Below are 14,890 nucleotides of genomic sequence, written 5' to 3' on the forward strand. Positions count from 1 at the left end.
TTGCTCTAGTGTATATGTTCTATATGTCGTGCAGTGTGGTGCTCACTTTTAGTTGTCGTCTTCATTTAACTGTTTGGTTCAATTCTGCAAATGTGATGTTTAATTCTTCAGGCTGCAATTTTGTATTGTCTTCCATGTGAGAAATAAATCAAATTTATCTTTACAAAATACATGAGAAACGAATACAATTGCTATATTTCCAAGTTGTCAAGCATGCTTGGTTTGGTTATACATTGTGCAATGTGGTGCTCAGTTAACGTTTGGTTCATCTGTTGTGGTGTTTAGTTAACTATTTGGTTCAATTCTGCACTACGATGTTCAATAGTTATGGGTGCATTCTATTATTGTATACCATGTGAGGAATAAATTGAATTTGGATGTAGTAAATACATGAGAAACAAATACAATTGCTATATTTCCAAGTTGTTAAGCATGCTTGGTTTGGTTAACTGTCTGATCTTCTCTTAGGAGTATGGTATATTGTGCAATGTGGTGCTCAGTTAATATTTAGTTCATTTGTTGTGGTGTTTACTTAACTGCATGGTTCAATTCTGCAATGCGATGTCCAATTTTTGTGGCTGCATTCTGTTATTGTATACCATGTGAGAAATAAATTGATATTGGCTGCACTTAATACATGAGAAACATATACAAGTGCTATATTTCCTAGTTCTTAATCATGTTTGGTTTGGATAAATGGGTTTTCCATGTGGCTTGCTGATGAATCTGCAATGTGCTTGTTTTTCATCAACATATTTTAATGATAGCATGCGAACCCTTACTTAACCTGATGACTAACTACCTTATATGTGTTGCAGGGAAACAATGGGAAGCACTGAGGTTTACAATCGAGGTTAGCACGTGCATGGTTCGTTGCCTAATAGCACATTATTGTGCAATTGCAGGAACCATTCTAATATTTAGGTTTTTAACAATTTGGTCTTGCACATGTAGGTCCTGCTGTCAGAGGTTTTGACCCACTGTTTGATCCTTTTTGCATATGGGGAAATGAGTTGTCCATGAATATCAACCAAGTCAAGAAACTCAGAAAGATTGTTAGGATAAAGAAATTAGCGACAAAAAACAACAAGATCTTTGTCTGCACAATGAAGAAGACATCAGTTCACTACAAGATGGTACTAACTATTATACCTTGCCTTTTTTATTCCTTTGCCCCATTTCCAATATAGAGAAGATATTTATGCACATCCTTGTTTTCAGGCCTTTCCAAAGCAGTTCACTGATGATTACCTCTCAAACCACCTGTATGGTCAGGAGGCAAGGAAGGTATTCATACAACACCCACGGTTCAATATTGAAGTGTTCCTGAAGAGGACGAAGGATGGATGGTCAATCATCCACAAGCACTGGCCTAAAGTTACAAAGACCTTCAACATCAATGAGGCTCAATATTCGCCTTCTGCTTCAGTTTTCCAGATGAGATACATCTGTCTATGTACCGTCTATGATGCTAATTTCGAAAGTTTATAGATGTTGCATGTGAAACTTGGTGCTGGTGTAGTTGTGTAATGGGGTAGCTGAGTGCTGAAGCTATATGATGTTGTACTCTGATGTATTTCAATTATGAAAATGAAATATATTGTGTGCTTAATATGAAATGTCAATTAGATTAATAAATGGATTATTAATAATCGGATAATTAGCCTGCTAATTGGGTTTTTCTATTGCAAACGGTTATTGAGAAAACACCGTGTGCGATGCATTCAATAATGCACACAGTTTCTAGGAATAAACCGTGTTAGATTAACGAACAATCACACACGACATCTGATGTCTACTACGCAACCTTCTCCTTGTAGACGTTGTTGGGCCTCCAAGTGCAGAGGTTTGTAGGACAGTAGCAAATTTCCCTCAAGTGGATGACCTAAGGTTTATCAATCCGTGGGAGGTGTAGGTTGAAGATGGTCTCTCTCAAACAACCCTGCAATCAAACAACAAAGAGTCTCTTGTGTCCCCAAGACACCCAATACAATGGTAAATTTTATAGGTGCACTAGTTCGGCGAAGAGATGGTGATACAAGTGCAATATGGATGGTAGATATAGGTTTTTGTAATCTGAAAATATAAAAACAGCAATGTAACTAATGGTAAAAGTGAGCGTAAACGGTATTGCAATGGTAGGAAACAAGGCCTAGGGTTCATACTTTCACTAGTGCAAGTTCTCTCAACAATAATAACACAATTGGATCATATAACTATCCCTCAACATGCAACAAAGAGTCACTCCAAAGTCACCAATAGCGGAGAACAAATGCAGAGATTATGGTAGGGTACGAAACCACCTCAAAGTTATTCTTTCCGATCAATCCATTGGGCTATTCCTATAAGTGTCACAAACAGCCCTAGAGTTCGTAGTAGAATAACACCTTAAGACACACATCAACCAAAACCCTAATGTCACCTAGATACTCCAATGTCACCTCAAGTATCCGTGGGAATGATTATACGATATGCATCACACAATCTCAGATTCATCTATTCAACCAACACATAGAACCTCAAAGAGTGCCCCAAAGTTTCTACCGGAGAGTCAAGACGAAAACGTGTGCCAACCCCTATGCATAGGTTCATGGGCGGAACACGCAAGTTGATCACCAAAACATAAATCAAGTGGATCAATAGAATACCCCATTGTCACCACGGGTATCCCACGCAAGACATACATCAAGTGTTCTCAAATCATTAAAAGGCTCAATCCGATAAGATAACTTCAAAGGGGAAACTCAATCCATTACAAGAGAGTAGAGGGGGAGAAACATCAAAAGATCCAACTATAGTAGCAAAGCTCGCGATACATCAAGATCGTATCACCTCAAGAACACGAGAGAGAGAGAGAGAGAGAGAGAGATCAAACACATAGCTACTGGTACATACCCTCAGCCCCGAGGGTGAACTACTCCCTCCTCGTCATGGAGATCGCCGGGATGATGAAGATGGCCACCGGTGAGGGATCCCCCCTCCGGCAGGGTGCCGGAACAGGGTCCCGATTGGTTTTTGGTGGCTACAGAGGCTTGCGGCGGCGGAACTCCCGATCTATTCTGTTCCCCGAAGGTTTTAGGGTATATTGGTATATATAGGAGGAAGAAATACGTCAGGGGAGCCACGAGGGGCCCACGAGGGTGGAGGGCGCGCCCAGGGGGTGGGCGCGCCCCCCTGCCTTGTGCCTTCCTTGTTGATTCCCTGACGTGCACTCCAAGTCCCCTGGATTGCTTCCGTTCCAAAAATAACTTTCCCGAAGGTTTCATTCCGTTTGGACTCCGTTTGATATTCCTTTTCTGCGAAACACTGAAACAAGGGAAAAACAGAAACTGGCACTGGGCTCTGGGTTAATAGGTTAGTCTGAAAAATAATATAAAAGTGCATAATAAAGCCCATAAACATCCAAACACAGATAATATAATAGCATGGAACAATCAAAAATTATAGATACGTTGGAGACGTATCAGCATCCACAAGCTTAATTCCTGCTCGTCCACGAGTAGGTAAATGATAAAAACAAAATTTTTGATGTGGAATGCTACTTGGCATAATTTCAATGTAATTCTTCTTAATTTTGGTATGAATATCCAGATCCGAAAGATTCAAGATAAAAGTTCAATATTGACATAAAAATAATAATACTTCAATCATACTAACTAAGCAATTATGTCCTCTCAAAATAACATGGCCAAAGAAAGTTCATCCCTACAAAATCATATAGTTTAGTCATGCTCCATTTTCGTCACACAAGAATGCTCTCATCATGCACAACCCCGATGACAAGCCAAGCAATTGTTTCATACTTTAGTAATCTCAAACTTTTTCAACCTTCACGCAATACATGAGCGTGAGCCATGGATATAGCACTATGGGTGGAATAGAATATAATGATGGGGGTTATGTGGAGAAGACAAAAAAGGAGAAATTCTCACATCAACGCGGCTAATCAATGAGCTATGGAGATGCCCATCGATTGATGTTAATGCAAGGAGTAGGGATTGCCATGCAACGGATGCACTAGAGCTATAAATGCATAAAAGCTCAACAAAAGAAACTAAGTGGGTGTGCATCCAACTTTCTTGCTCACGAAGACCTAGGGCATTTGAGGAAGCCCATTGTGGAATATACAAGCCAAGTTCTATAATGAAAAATTCCCACTAGTATATGGAAGTGACAAAACAAGAGACTCTCTATCATGAAGATTATGGTGCTACTTTGAAGCACAAGTGTGGTAAAAAGGATAGTAACATTGTCCCTTCTCTCTTTTTCTCTCATTTTTTTTGGGCCTTCTTCTCTTTTTTTTAATTTTTTTGGCCTTTCTCTTTTTTTTATATTCCTCACTTGGGACAATGCTCTAGAAAATGATGATCATCACACTTCTATTTATTTACAACTCGATACTAGAACAAAGTATGACTCTATATGAATGCCTCCGGCGGTGTACCGGGATAAGCAATGAACCAAGAGTGACATGTATGAAAGAATTATGAACAGTAGCTTTGCCACAAATACTATGTCAACTACATGATCATGCAAAGCAATATGACAATGATGAATGTGTCATGATAAACGGAACGGTGGAAAGTTGCATGGCAATATATCTCGGAATGGCTATGGAAATGCCATAATAGGTAGGTATGGTGGCTGTTTTGAGGAAGATATAAGGAGGTTTATGTGTGAAAGAGCGTATCATATCACGGGGTTTGGATGCACCGGCGAAGTTTGCACCAACTCTCAATGTGAGAAAGGGCAATGCACGGCACCGAAGAGGCTAGCAATGATGGAAGGGTAAGAGTGCGTATAATCCATGGGCTCAACATTAGTCATAAAGAACTCACATACTTATTGCAAAAATCTACAAGTCATCAAAAACCAAGCACTACGCGCATGCTCCTAGGGGGATAGGTTGGTAGGAAAAGACCATCGCTCGTCCCCAACCGCCACTCATAAGGAGGACAATCAAAGAACACCTCATGTTTCAAATTTGTTACATAACGTTTACCATACGTGCATGCTACGGGACTTGCAAACTTCAACACAAGTATTTCTCAAATTCACAACTACTCAACTAGCACAACTTTAATATCACTACCTCCATATCTCAAAACAACCATCAAGCATCAAACTTCTCTTAGTATTCAACACACTCATAAGAAAGTTTTTACTAGTCTTGAATACCTAGCATATTAGGATTAAGCAAATTACCATGCTGTTTAAGACTCTCAAAATAATATAAGTGAAGCATGAGAGTTCATCTATTTCTTCAAAATAAAACCACCATTGTGCTCTAAAAGATATAAGTGAAGCACTAGAGCAAACGACAAACTACTCCAAAAAGATATGAGTGAAGATCAATGAGTAGTTAAATAATTATGTAGCTATGTCAAGACTCTCTCTCATTTAAGAATTTCAGATCTTGGTATTTTATTCAAACAGCAAGCAAAGCTAAAGAAAATAAAATGACGCTCCAAGAAAAACATATATCATGTGGTGAATAAAAATATAGCTCCAAGTAAAGTTACCGGTGAACGAAGATGAAAGAGGGGATGCCATCCGGGGCATCCCCAAGCTTAGACGCTTGGTTATCCTTGAATATCACCTTGGGGTGCCTTGGGCATCCCCAAGCTTAGGCTCTTGCCACTCCTTATTCCATAGTCCATCGAATCTTTACCCAAAACTTGAAAACTTCACAACACAAAACTTAACAGAAAATCTCGTGAGCTCCGTTAGCGAAAGAAAACAAAACACCACTTCAAGGTACTGTAATGAACTCATTCTTTATTTGTATTGGTGTTAAACCTACTGTATTCCAACTTCTCTATGGTTTATAAACTATTTTACTAGCCATAGAGTCATCAAAATAAGCAAACAACACACGAAAAACAGAATCTGTCAAAAACAGAACAGTCTGTAGTAATCTGTAACTAAGGCAAATTTCTGGAACTCAACAAATTCTACCAAAATAGGACGGCCTAGATAATTTTATTATTGATCTGCTGCAATTAGAATCAGTATTTTATCACGTTCTGGTGATTTTAAACAATTGTTTTCGTGAGCGGAAAGTTTCTGGAATTTTCAGCAAGATCAAATAACTATCATCCAAGAAGATCCTATAAGTTTTACTTGGCATAAACACTAATTAAAACACAAAAACACATCTAAACAGAGGCTAGATGATTTATTTATTACTAAGCAGAATAAAAAAAGCAAGAAACTAAAATAAAATTGGGTTGCCTCCAAACAAGCGCTAACGTTTAACGCCCCTAGCTAGGCATGATGATTTCAATGATGCTCACATAAAAGATAAGAATTGAAACATAAAGAGAGCATCATGAAGAATATGACTAGCACATTTAAGTCTAACCCACTTCCTATGCATAGGGATTTTGTGAGCAAACAACTTATGGGAACAATAATCAACTAGCATAGGAAGGCAAAACAAGCATAACTTCAAAATTTTAAGCACATAGAGAGGAAACTTGATATTATTGCAATTCCTACAAGCATACATTCCTCCCTCATAATAATTTTCAGTAGCATCATGAGTGAATTCAACAATATAACCAGCACCTAAAGCATTCTTTTCATGATCTACTTGCATAGAAATTTTACTACTCTTCACATAAGCAAAATTCTTCTCATTCGGAATAGTAGTGGGAGCAAACTCAACAAAATAACTATCATGGGATTCAAAAATTGAAATCAACATGACAAGTTTCATGGTTATCATTATTCTTTATAGCATACGTGTCATCACAATAATCATCATAAATAGGAGGCATGCTTTCATCATAATAAATTTGCTCATCAAAACTTGGGGAACAAAAAAATATCATCTTCATCAAACATAGCTTCCCCAAGCTTGTGGCTTTGCATATCATTAGCATCATGGGTATTCAAGGAATTCATACTAACAACATTGCAATCATGCTCATCATACAAAGATTTAGTGCCAAACATTCTATATATTTCTTCTCCTAGCACTTGAGCACAATTTTCCTTTCCATCATTCTCAAGAAAGATATTAAAAAGATGAAGTGTATGAGACAAACTCAATTCCATTTTTTTGTAATTTTCTTTTATAAACTAAACTAGTGATAAAACAAGAAACAAAAAGATTCGATTGCAAGATCTAAAGATATACATTCAAGCACTCACCTCCCCGGCAACGGCGCCAGAAAAGGGCTTAGTTGACGGGGTGTGAGTGTCGCTTACCTAGCCTCCCCGGCAACGGCGCCAGAAAATGGCTTGATGTCTACTACGCAACCTTCTCCTTGTAGACGTTGTTGGGCCTCCAAGTGCAGAGGTTTGTAGGACAGTAGCAAATTTCCCTCAAGTGGATGACCTAAGGTTTATCAATCCGTGGGAGGCGTAGGTTGAAGATGGTCTTTCTCAAACAACCCTGCAATCAAATAACAAAGAGTCTCTTGTGTCCCCAAGACACCCAATACAATGGTAAATTATATAGGTGCACTAGTTCGGCGAAGAGATGGTGATACAAGTGCAATATGGATGGTAGATATAGGTTTTTGTAATCTGAAAATATAAAAACAGCAAGGTAACTAATGGTAAAAGTGAGCGTAAACGGTATTGCAATGGTAGGAAACAAGGCCTAGGGTTCATACTTTCACTAGTGCAAGTTCTCTCAACAATAATAACACAATTGGATCATATAACTATCCCTCAACATGCAACAAAGAGTCACTCCAAAGTCACTAATAGCGGAGAACAAACGAAGAGATTATGGTAGGGTACGAAACCACCTCAAAGTTATTCTTTCCGACCAATCCATTGGGCTATTCCTATAAGTGTCACAAACAGCCCTAGAGTTCGTAGTAGAATAACACCTTAAGACACACATCAACCAAAACCCTAATGTCACCTAGATACTCCAATGTCACCTCAAGTATCCGTGGGAATGATTATACGATATGCATCACACAATCTCAGATTCATCTATTCAACCAACACATAGAACCTCAAAGAGTGCCCCAAAGTTTCTACCGGAGAGTCAAGACGAAAACGTGTGCCAACCCCTATGCATAGGTTCATGGGCGGAACCCGCAAGTTGATCACCAAAACATACATCAAGTGGATCAATAGAATACCCCATTGTCACCACGGGTATCCCACGCAAGACATACATCAAGTGTTCTCAAATCATTAAAAGACTCAATCCGATAAGATAACTTCAAAGGGGAAACTCAATCCATTACAAGAGAGTAGAGGGGGAGAAACATCAAAAGATCCAACTATAGTAGCAAAGCTCGCGATACATCAAGATCGTATCACCTCAAGAACACGAGAGAGAGAGAGAGAGATCAAACACACAGCTACTGGTACATACCCTCAGCCCCGAGGGTGAACTACTCCCTCCTCATCATGGAGATCGCCGGGATGATGAAGATGGCCACCGGTGAGGGATCCCCCCTCCGGCAGGGTGCCGGAACAGGGTCCCGATTGGTTTTTGGTGGCTACAGAGGCTTGCGGCGGCGGAACTCCCGATCTATTCTGTTTCCCAAAGGTTTTAGGGTATATTGGTATATATAGGAGGAAGAAATACGTCAGGGGAGCCACGAGGGTGGAGAGCACGCCCAGGGGGGTGGGCGCACCCCCCTGCCTCGTGCCTTCCTTGTTGATTCCCTGACGTGCACTCCAAGTCCCCTGGATTGCTTCCGTTCCAAAAATAACTTTCCCGAAGGTTTCATTCCGTTTGGACTCCGTTTGATATTCTTTTTCTGCGAAACACTAAAATAAGCGAAAAACAGAAACTGGCACTGGGCTCTGGGTTAATAGGTTGGTCCCAAAAATAATAATAAAAGTGCATAATAAAGCCCATAAACATCCAAAACAGATAATATAATAGCATGGAACAATCAAAAATTATAGATACGTTGGAGACGTATCAACATCCTCTTGAAAACTGTTTGCGTTAGGCCATCTGGCGCAAACGTTTACCACATAAAAACTGTGTGTGATGGACAGCCCTTGACACATAGTTTCTTCTACGCACCGTGTGTGATGCATTCAATAACGCAAACGATAAAATTGTTAATACCGTGTGCAATGGAAACGCTATCTCAAACGATTTAACGGGGAAAATTGTGTGTGATGTACTTGCGAACAGAAACGTTTTTCTTGGAGCGACTGTGTGGGATGTATATACGAACGGAAACGTTTAGCGGTGACTGACTGTGTGAGATGTACTTGCGACCGAAAATGATTTCGCCTGTATAATTGTATTTTTTGAGCTCTACTGTACGTATTTCCATATTTGAGCGCTCGCTGGTCGCACACGACCTCATTTTGCCCAGCGTGTGTGCCAGGAGGGCATATCGCCGACGGTTTCTGGGTTGTGTGAGAAGGACCCCCTATCGCCCACACTTACTTGGCGACGGTTCCAAATACCGTCGGCGGAAAGGGGTTAAAAACCGTTTGTATAGCACCTCGCTGTACTAGTGCGAATTAATAAATTTGGGTGAAATACTATCCTCAAAGACTGTCGCGATCCCCTATACATGTGGGTTATCACGTATTTTGGGCGCGACGCCACTAATGTTATTCTACTAACGGCGTCGGCAAGCGACCGCACTAGTGACACCTTACCACTGGTGTCATACTAGCGGCGCCGACAACCGATGCCACTGGTGACACCTTACCACTGATGTCATACGATCGACATCGGCAACAGACGCCACTGGTTACACCTTACCACTGGCATCATACTAGCGGGATTGGCCTACAACGCCACTAACTATGTTTTACGAACGACGCTAGTAGGCATTTCAGCACTAGTGAAACCAATTCCTCAACTATTTTATAACACCTATTTTCTTTCTCTATATGATATATGGTGAGGGTGTCCCGGACTAGGGGGTACTAGCCCATAGGATCTACCACCAATGGACTAAACCGAGGCCCACCAATCACTGCCTGGAGGATAGCCGAAGCCGTGAACCTGGCGTGATCAAGATGGACACCACCGAAGACTTGGTGTATACTTCAGGGACAACTCTAATAGTCGGCATGTTTATTCCTAGTTGGCAATTGCCCATATGTAATCCCAGATACCCTTGGTGTCTATATAAACCGAGGGGTTTAATCCATAGAGAAACAACAACAATTACTCGCCTTAGGGTTTAGAACATAATATACGATCTCGAGGTAGATCATCCTGTACTCGATACCCTATCACATCAATACAATCAAAACAGGTCGTAGGGTTCTACCTCTTTGAGAGGGTCCCAACCTGGGTAAACATCATCCCCCTAGTCTCTTGTTACCCACCGCTCTCAGATCCACATTTCGGGACCCCCTACCCAAGATCAGCCGGTTTTAGTACCGACATATGGGTCATTTCAGCAATGCACGGGTCGTGGCGCAATAACGATGTCCGTTTTATTTTTTTCCTTTTTCCTTATCCTTTATTATTATTATTTTTATATTCCTATTCTCTTTTACTCATCTTAACTTTTGTTTTCCATCCTTTTTATATTATGTTTACTTTTCGTGTTATTATCTTTTAGGTAAATAATGAGAATTCGCATGAGATACATGAGCACTTCTTTTTGAACACGTGCAAAGCATGAACATCTCTTTAAGATATATGAACATTTCCATCAATGTAAGAATCCTTCCGAAACACTCTTATGGATGTACATGAACATTTTTTTGGATTTTTTTTAGGGTCATGAACATTTATTTTTACATGCAAGTGCATTTATGCCAATACATGTCCAGTTTTTCGTAAACGCAAACATTTATTTTATTTTGATACATGTGAACATTTTCACATCACACATGAACATTTCTTTTTTGCATACAGGACCATTAAAGAAACTGCTAGACATTTTAATGAGTACTAGAGGAAAAATTGTTTTCGTGGACATGGACATATTTTACAATGCGTTAACATCTTAATTATTTATTTAAACGATTATATGAACATTTTATATATTTTTCTATGTTTTTTCTTACTTTTAGATTGTTTTGAGAACTTCTTACTTTTAGATGTTTCTGTGTTTTTCAAAACAAAACAAAATGTCTTTTTTTTAGAACACAAAACAAAATGTCTAGAAGGCCAAAAATAGCGCGTGGTGGCCCGCAGCCATTCCCGGGTGTGGGAAGCCCATGTGAGCGATGGGCCTGCCCCACATCCATCTCTCCTCCGCTCCGCTGGAAAATACACAGACGAAATGCGAGACTAGCTAGGGTTCACACTTCTCTCAAAAAAAAAAAAAACTAGGGTTCACACTCTACACTCTCCTCTCCTCTCCTCCGAATCGAATCAAAGAAGCGGCGGTACTCTCCTCTCCTCTCCTCCGCTGCGGACCAGGCGGCGGCGGGGGTACCCTCCTCTCCTACGGTTTGTATCTCCTAAGAGACCCCTCCCTGATCGTTCGTTGCGTTGGTTCCCCTTCCCTGGTTCGACATGTAGACGTTTTTTTTTTAATTCGCTTTCCTTTTCTTGATAGGGGAAACCAAACTGGTAGTATATATCATCCAAAAACTTAGTTAACTAATCCTGTAAAGCCATTCTCTTCCTAGGTAGCAATTGTAGAAAAGAAAGTAAGCTTTTTGCCTAGGGTTGCAGCAAATAGTAGTGTAGTATTTCTAGTTGAACAGATACTAGATTGGTGTTATCTGTTAATAATAAGTGCACCCTGTCAACTCATCGGCTGCGGCAAATGATTGATTTCCCTACTTCCTTTCTTGCCCAACCAAGAGCTACAAGCACTACTAACTAATTTGCATGCTCTGCTTTTCATGTTACTATTAATTAGCTAGCTGCCTCCAAATAAGTTTAAGTTAACCAAAAATAAAAATAAAAGTTGGTTCAGATTCAGCACGTGGGTCTTCTTGCGGAATTCCTTGCGTCAATTCTAGCTCGTTTCATTGTATTCTCTTAGTTCATTATTCAGGCTCTGCTTGCTACTTAATTATGATGGTAGCTAGTTTGATTTGATGATGTGGCCCACCTGTAGCCTCGTTTTTTTCTTTCTAACAATCTGGAGACAGATAAGGTGCTAGCTAGCTACATTAATAAATCTCCATGCTTATGAAGAACACACAATTAAGTTTTGGATGGATACAGAAAATGCTCAAACTTCATCATTATATTCTTCGTAATGAGTGTCTGTCGCCAGTGTGATCCCCATTTATCTTCACATGCATTATTTATTCTGATATATCATAAGTTTGAGTCCAGCTCTTTGGTTGTTTTCTGAACCTCGATATATTACCTTATTGCTACAGCTGAATTTGTTCGATGGAGGACCTACCAGAGGCTCTGCTGACAGAGATTCTCAAGAGGATCACCAGGACAAGTGATCTCAAGTCTGTTACCCTTGTGTCAAAGCAGCTCTGCAAGATAGAGGGGGGTCAAAGGGGTGCTATCCGTGTTGGTTCCGGTGTTTGCACTGCTACAAAAGCACTGGCATCATTGTGCGCCCGGTTCCCAAATCTGCGGAAAGTGGAAATCGATTACTCTGGCTGGATACCTGGACATGGAAAGCAGCTGGACAACAAAGGCCTCTCTGTGTTTTCATCTCACTGTTCCTCGCTGATTGACCTCACCTTAAGCTTCTGCTCATGCATCGATGACTCTGGGCTTGCTTGTTTAGCTTATTGCAAGACATTGGTGTCTCTCAGGCTCAACTCCGCACCAGAAATAACGTCAGTTGGGCTTTTGTCGGTTGCAGTTGGTTGCACAAATCTATCTGCTCTCCACCTTACTGATTGCGAGAACATCGACAATGTAGAGTGGCTGGAATACTTTGGTAGGCATGGATCGTTACAAGAGCTTGTGGTGAAGAATTGCAAAGGAATCAATCATCATGACTTCCTAAAGTTTGGTTCTGGATGGATGAAGCTCCAGAAGTTTTGAGTTTGAGAGGAAAAGAGAAAGATTTGATTGTCTTCCAGGTGATGTGGTCTATGACTCCTTGTACGATGCTCACAGCATGGATGCATATGATTTCTGCTGTGAGAGCTTGAAGGATTTAAGGTTGGCGCATATTAAAACTTGGCCCGAAGTAGGAGTTCGTGTTCTCCTAGGGAAGTGTAAAGCATTGGAGAAGCTTTGCCTTGAGTATGTTCATGCCCTAAATGACAATGACATGATTGCATTGTCTCGGAGCTGCAGCAACCTTAAAAGCATCTTACTTAGGCTCAACCTGCAGCGCTACTCTAGTGATGTCAGCTATTGTGAAACCAGGACGTCATTTACTGATGCCAGCCTTTACGCTCTAGCCCTCAACTGTCGTATGCTTCAGATGGTAGACCTCAGCTTTACAGGATGTTCCCCTGACTGGCCATCAGAAATAGGATTCACACAGCAGGGTTTTCTGGTGCTCATTCAGTCCTGCCCGATTCATGTTCTCGTGCTCAACAACGCCAACTTCTTTGATGACGAGGGGATGAAGGCCCTGTCATCCTCACCACATCTGGAGACACTCGAGCTTATATTGTGTCATGCGGTAACTGATGCTGGGATGCGCTTCATTGCACACACCCCATGCTTGAGCAATCTTACACTTCGGGTGTGTCATCACATTACTGATGTTGGAGTGGCTGAACTGGGGCGTGCACATAAGTTAGAGTCTTTGGTCATTGAGTATTGCGGTGAGGTCTCTCCGCAAGCTGCGCAGGGTGTTGCCAAGTCAGTTCACTACTCCAAGGACTCTTCAGATGCCCTTATGAAGAGAATTGGTCTTGGCATCTATTGATGAAGTGGTCTCCAAAATTTTCAGTATGAATTTGCTGCTGAAGCCATTAAGTTGTTCAGTGTGCATCATTGCACAAGGCTCTGCATCATCCGACCTAGATTCACTTGTCTGGACTTTCTATTGCCTTCTACCTTTACTATATGATTCTGTATGACAGTCTAATGATGATCTTTGGATGGCATCTGGTGAATGGTGAATGAAACTTTAGTACTGTAGTAGGCACCACTTGTGTATTACTATGAACCGTAATTCTGCTTGCTTAATTCCTACTCTCTGTAGCCGTATCGAAACCGGCATAAGTAGGCCCCAAGGTTCCCAGTTTTTGCTGTGGGGGGCACTATATGACAGTTTGGTGTACTTATTTGTATTATTTAAGCAAATGTCATGAACTCCTTTTTATTGCGGAAGTGATTTTGAAGATATATATATATATATATATATATATATATATATATATATATATATATATATATATATATATATAATGTTCGCGTGGCAATTTTGGTATGGATCATTGTAGTAATAATATTATGTCCAAGTTTCGATGGACATGTACAAAGGCGACATGCTTGTTTTGTTGATATCGACCCAATTGGAGCATGTCTTTGATTGATTATCAAAAGAATAGTGCTAGTTACTATTAGCATAATTGTGGGTGTTTAGATTCCAAAATGACCTGATGTTGAGGAACAACTGAAAGTACTGAAGGCCTATAGCATAGCTGTGTGCTAATTACAGGTAGGTAGGCATTCATCATGTTCTTGCCTTTTTGAGGGGGTTTATCTATCAATAGGATATATGGTGAGTGTATGACAATAGCAGAAATTAAGACGCCATTTGAGGGATGAGATATCGAGATTCATGTGTTTGTGTCGTACAAAGATCCTGAAATTGTAAATCTAACACACCACTCAAAGGTTCTGAATTCTTTTATTTATATGGAAAAATGTCAACATCTACAATACTGAAATATAACAGTACGCAAATTAAGTTCATGATGCATGTAATGATGCTGAGTTAAATACACTGTAGGTGGGGTGCCCTCCGGCGGCGGCGCGACAAGAAAGAGGAGTTAGGAAGGAAGCTGCGGTGGCTAGGGTTTCTCCCCCCGAGCCGCCAGGGAGGCGACGCGGGGGTCTGAAGGGGGGGGGGGGGGGGGGGGT

The 14,890-nt window shown here is 40.6% G+C and overlaps 1 pseudogene; it reads left to right on the top strand.

Annotated features, from left to right (window-relative positions):
• Window positions 1-11,177: 11,177 nt before the first annotated feature.
• LOC123119424 (F-box/LRR-repeat protein 14-like) lies at window positions 11,178-14,134 on the top strand (annotated as a pseudogene).
• The last annotated feature ends 756 nt before the right edge of the window (window positions 14,135-14,890 follow it).

Source organism: Triticum aestivum, chromosome 5D, assembly GCF_018294505.1.
Source record: "Triticum aestivum cultivar Chinese Spring chromosome 5D, IWGSC CS RefSeq v2.1, whole genome shotgun sequence".
NCBI classification, from domain to species: Eukaryota; Viridiplantae; Streptophyta; class Magnoliopsida; order Poales; family Poaceae; genus Triticum; species Triticum aestivum.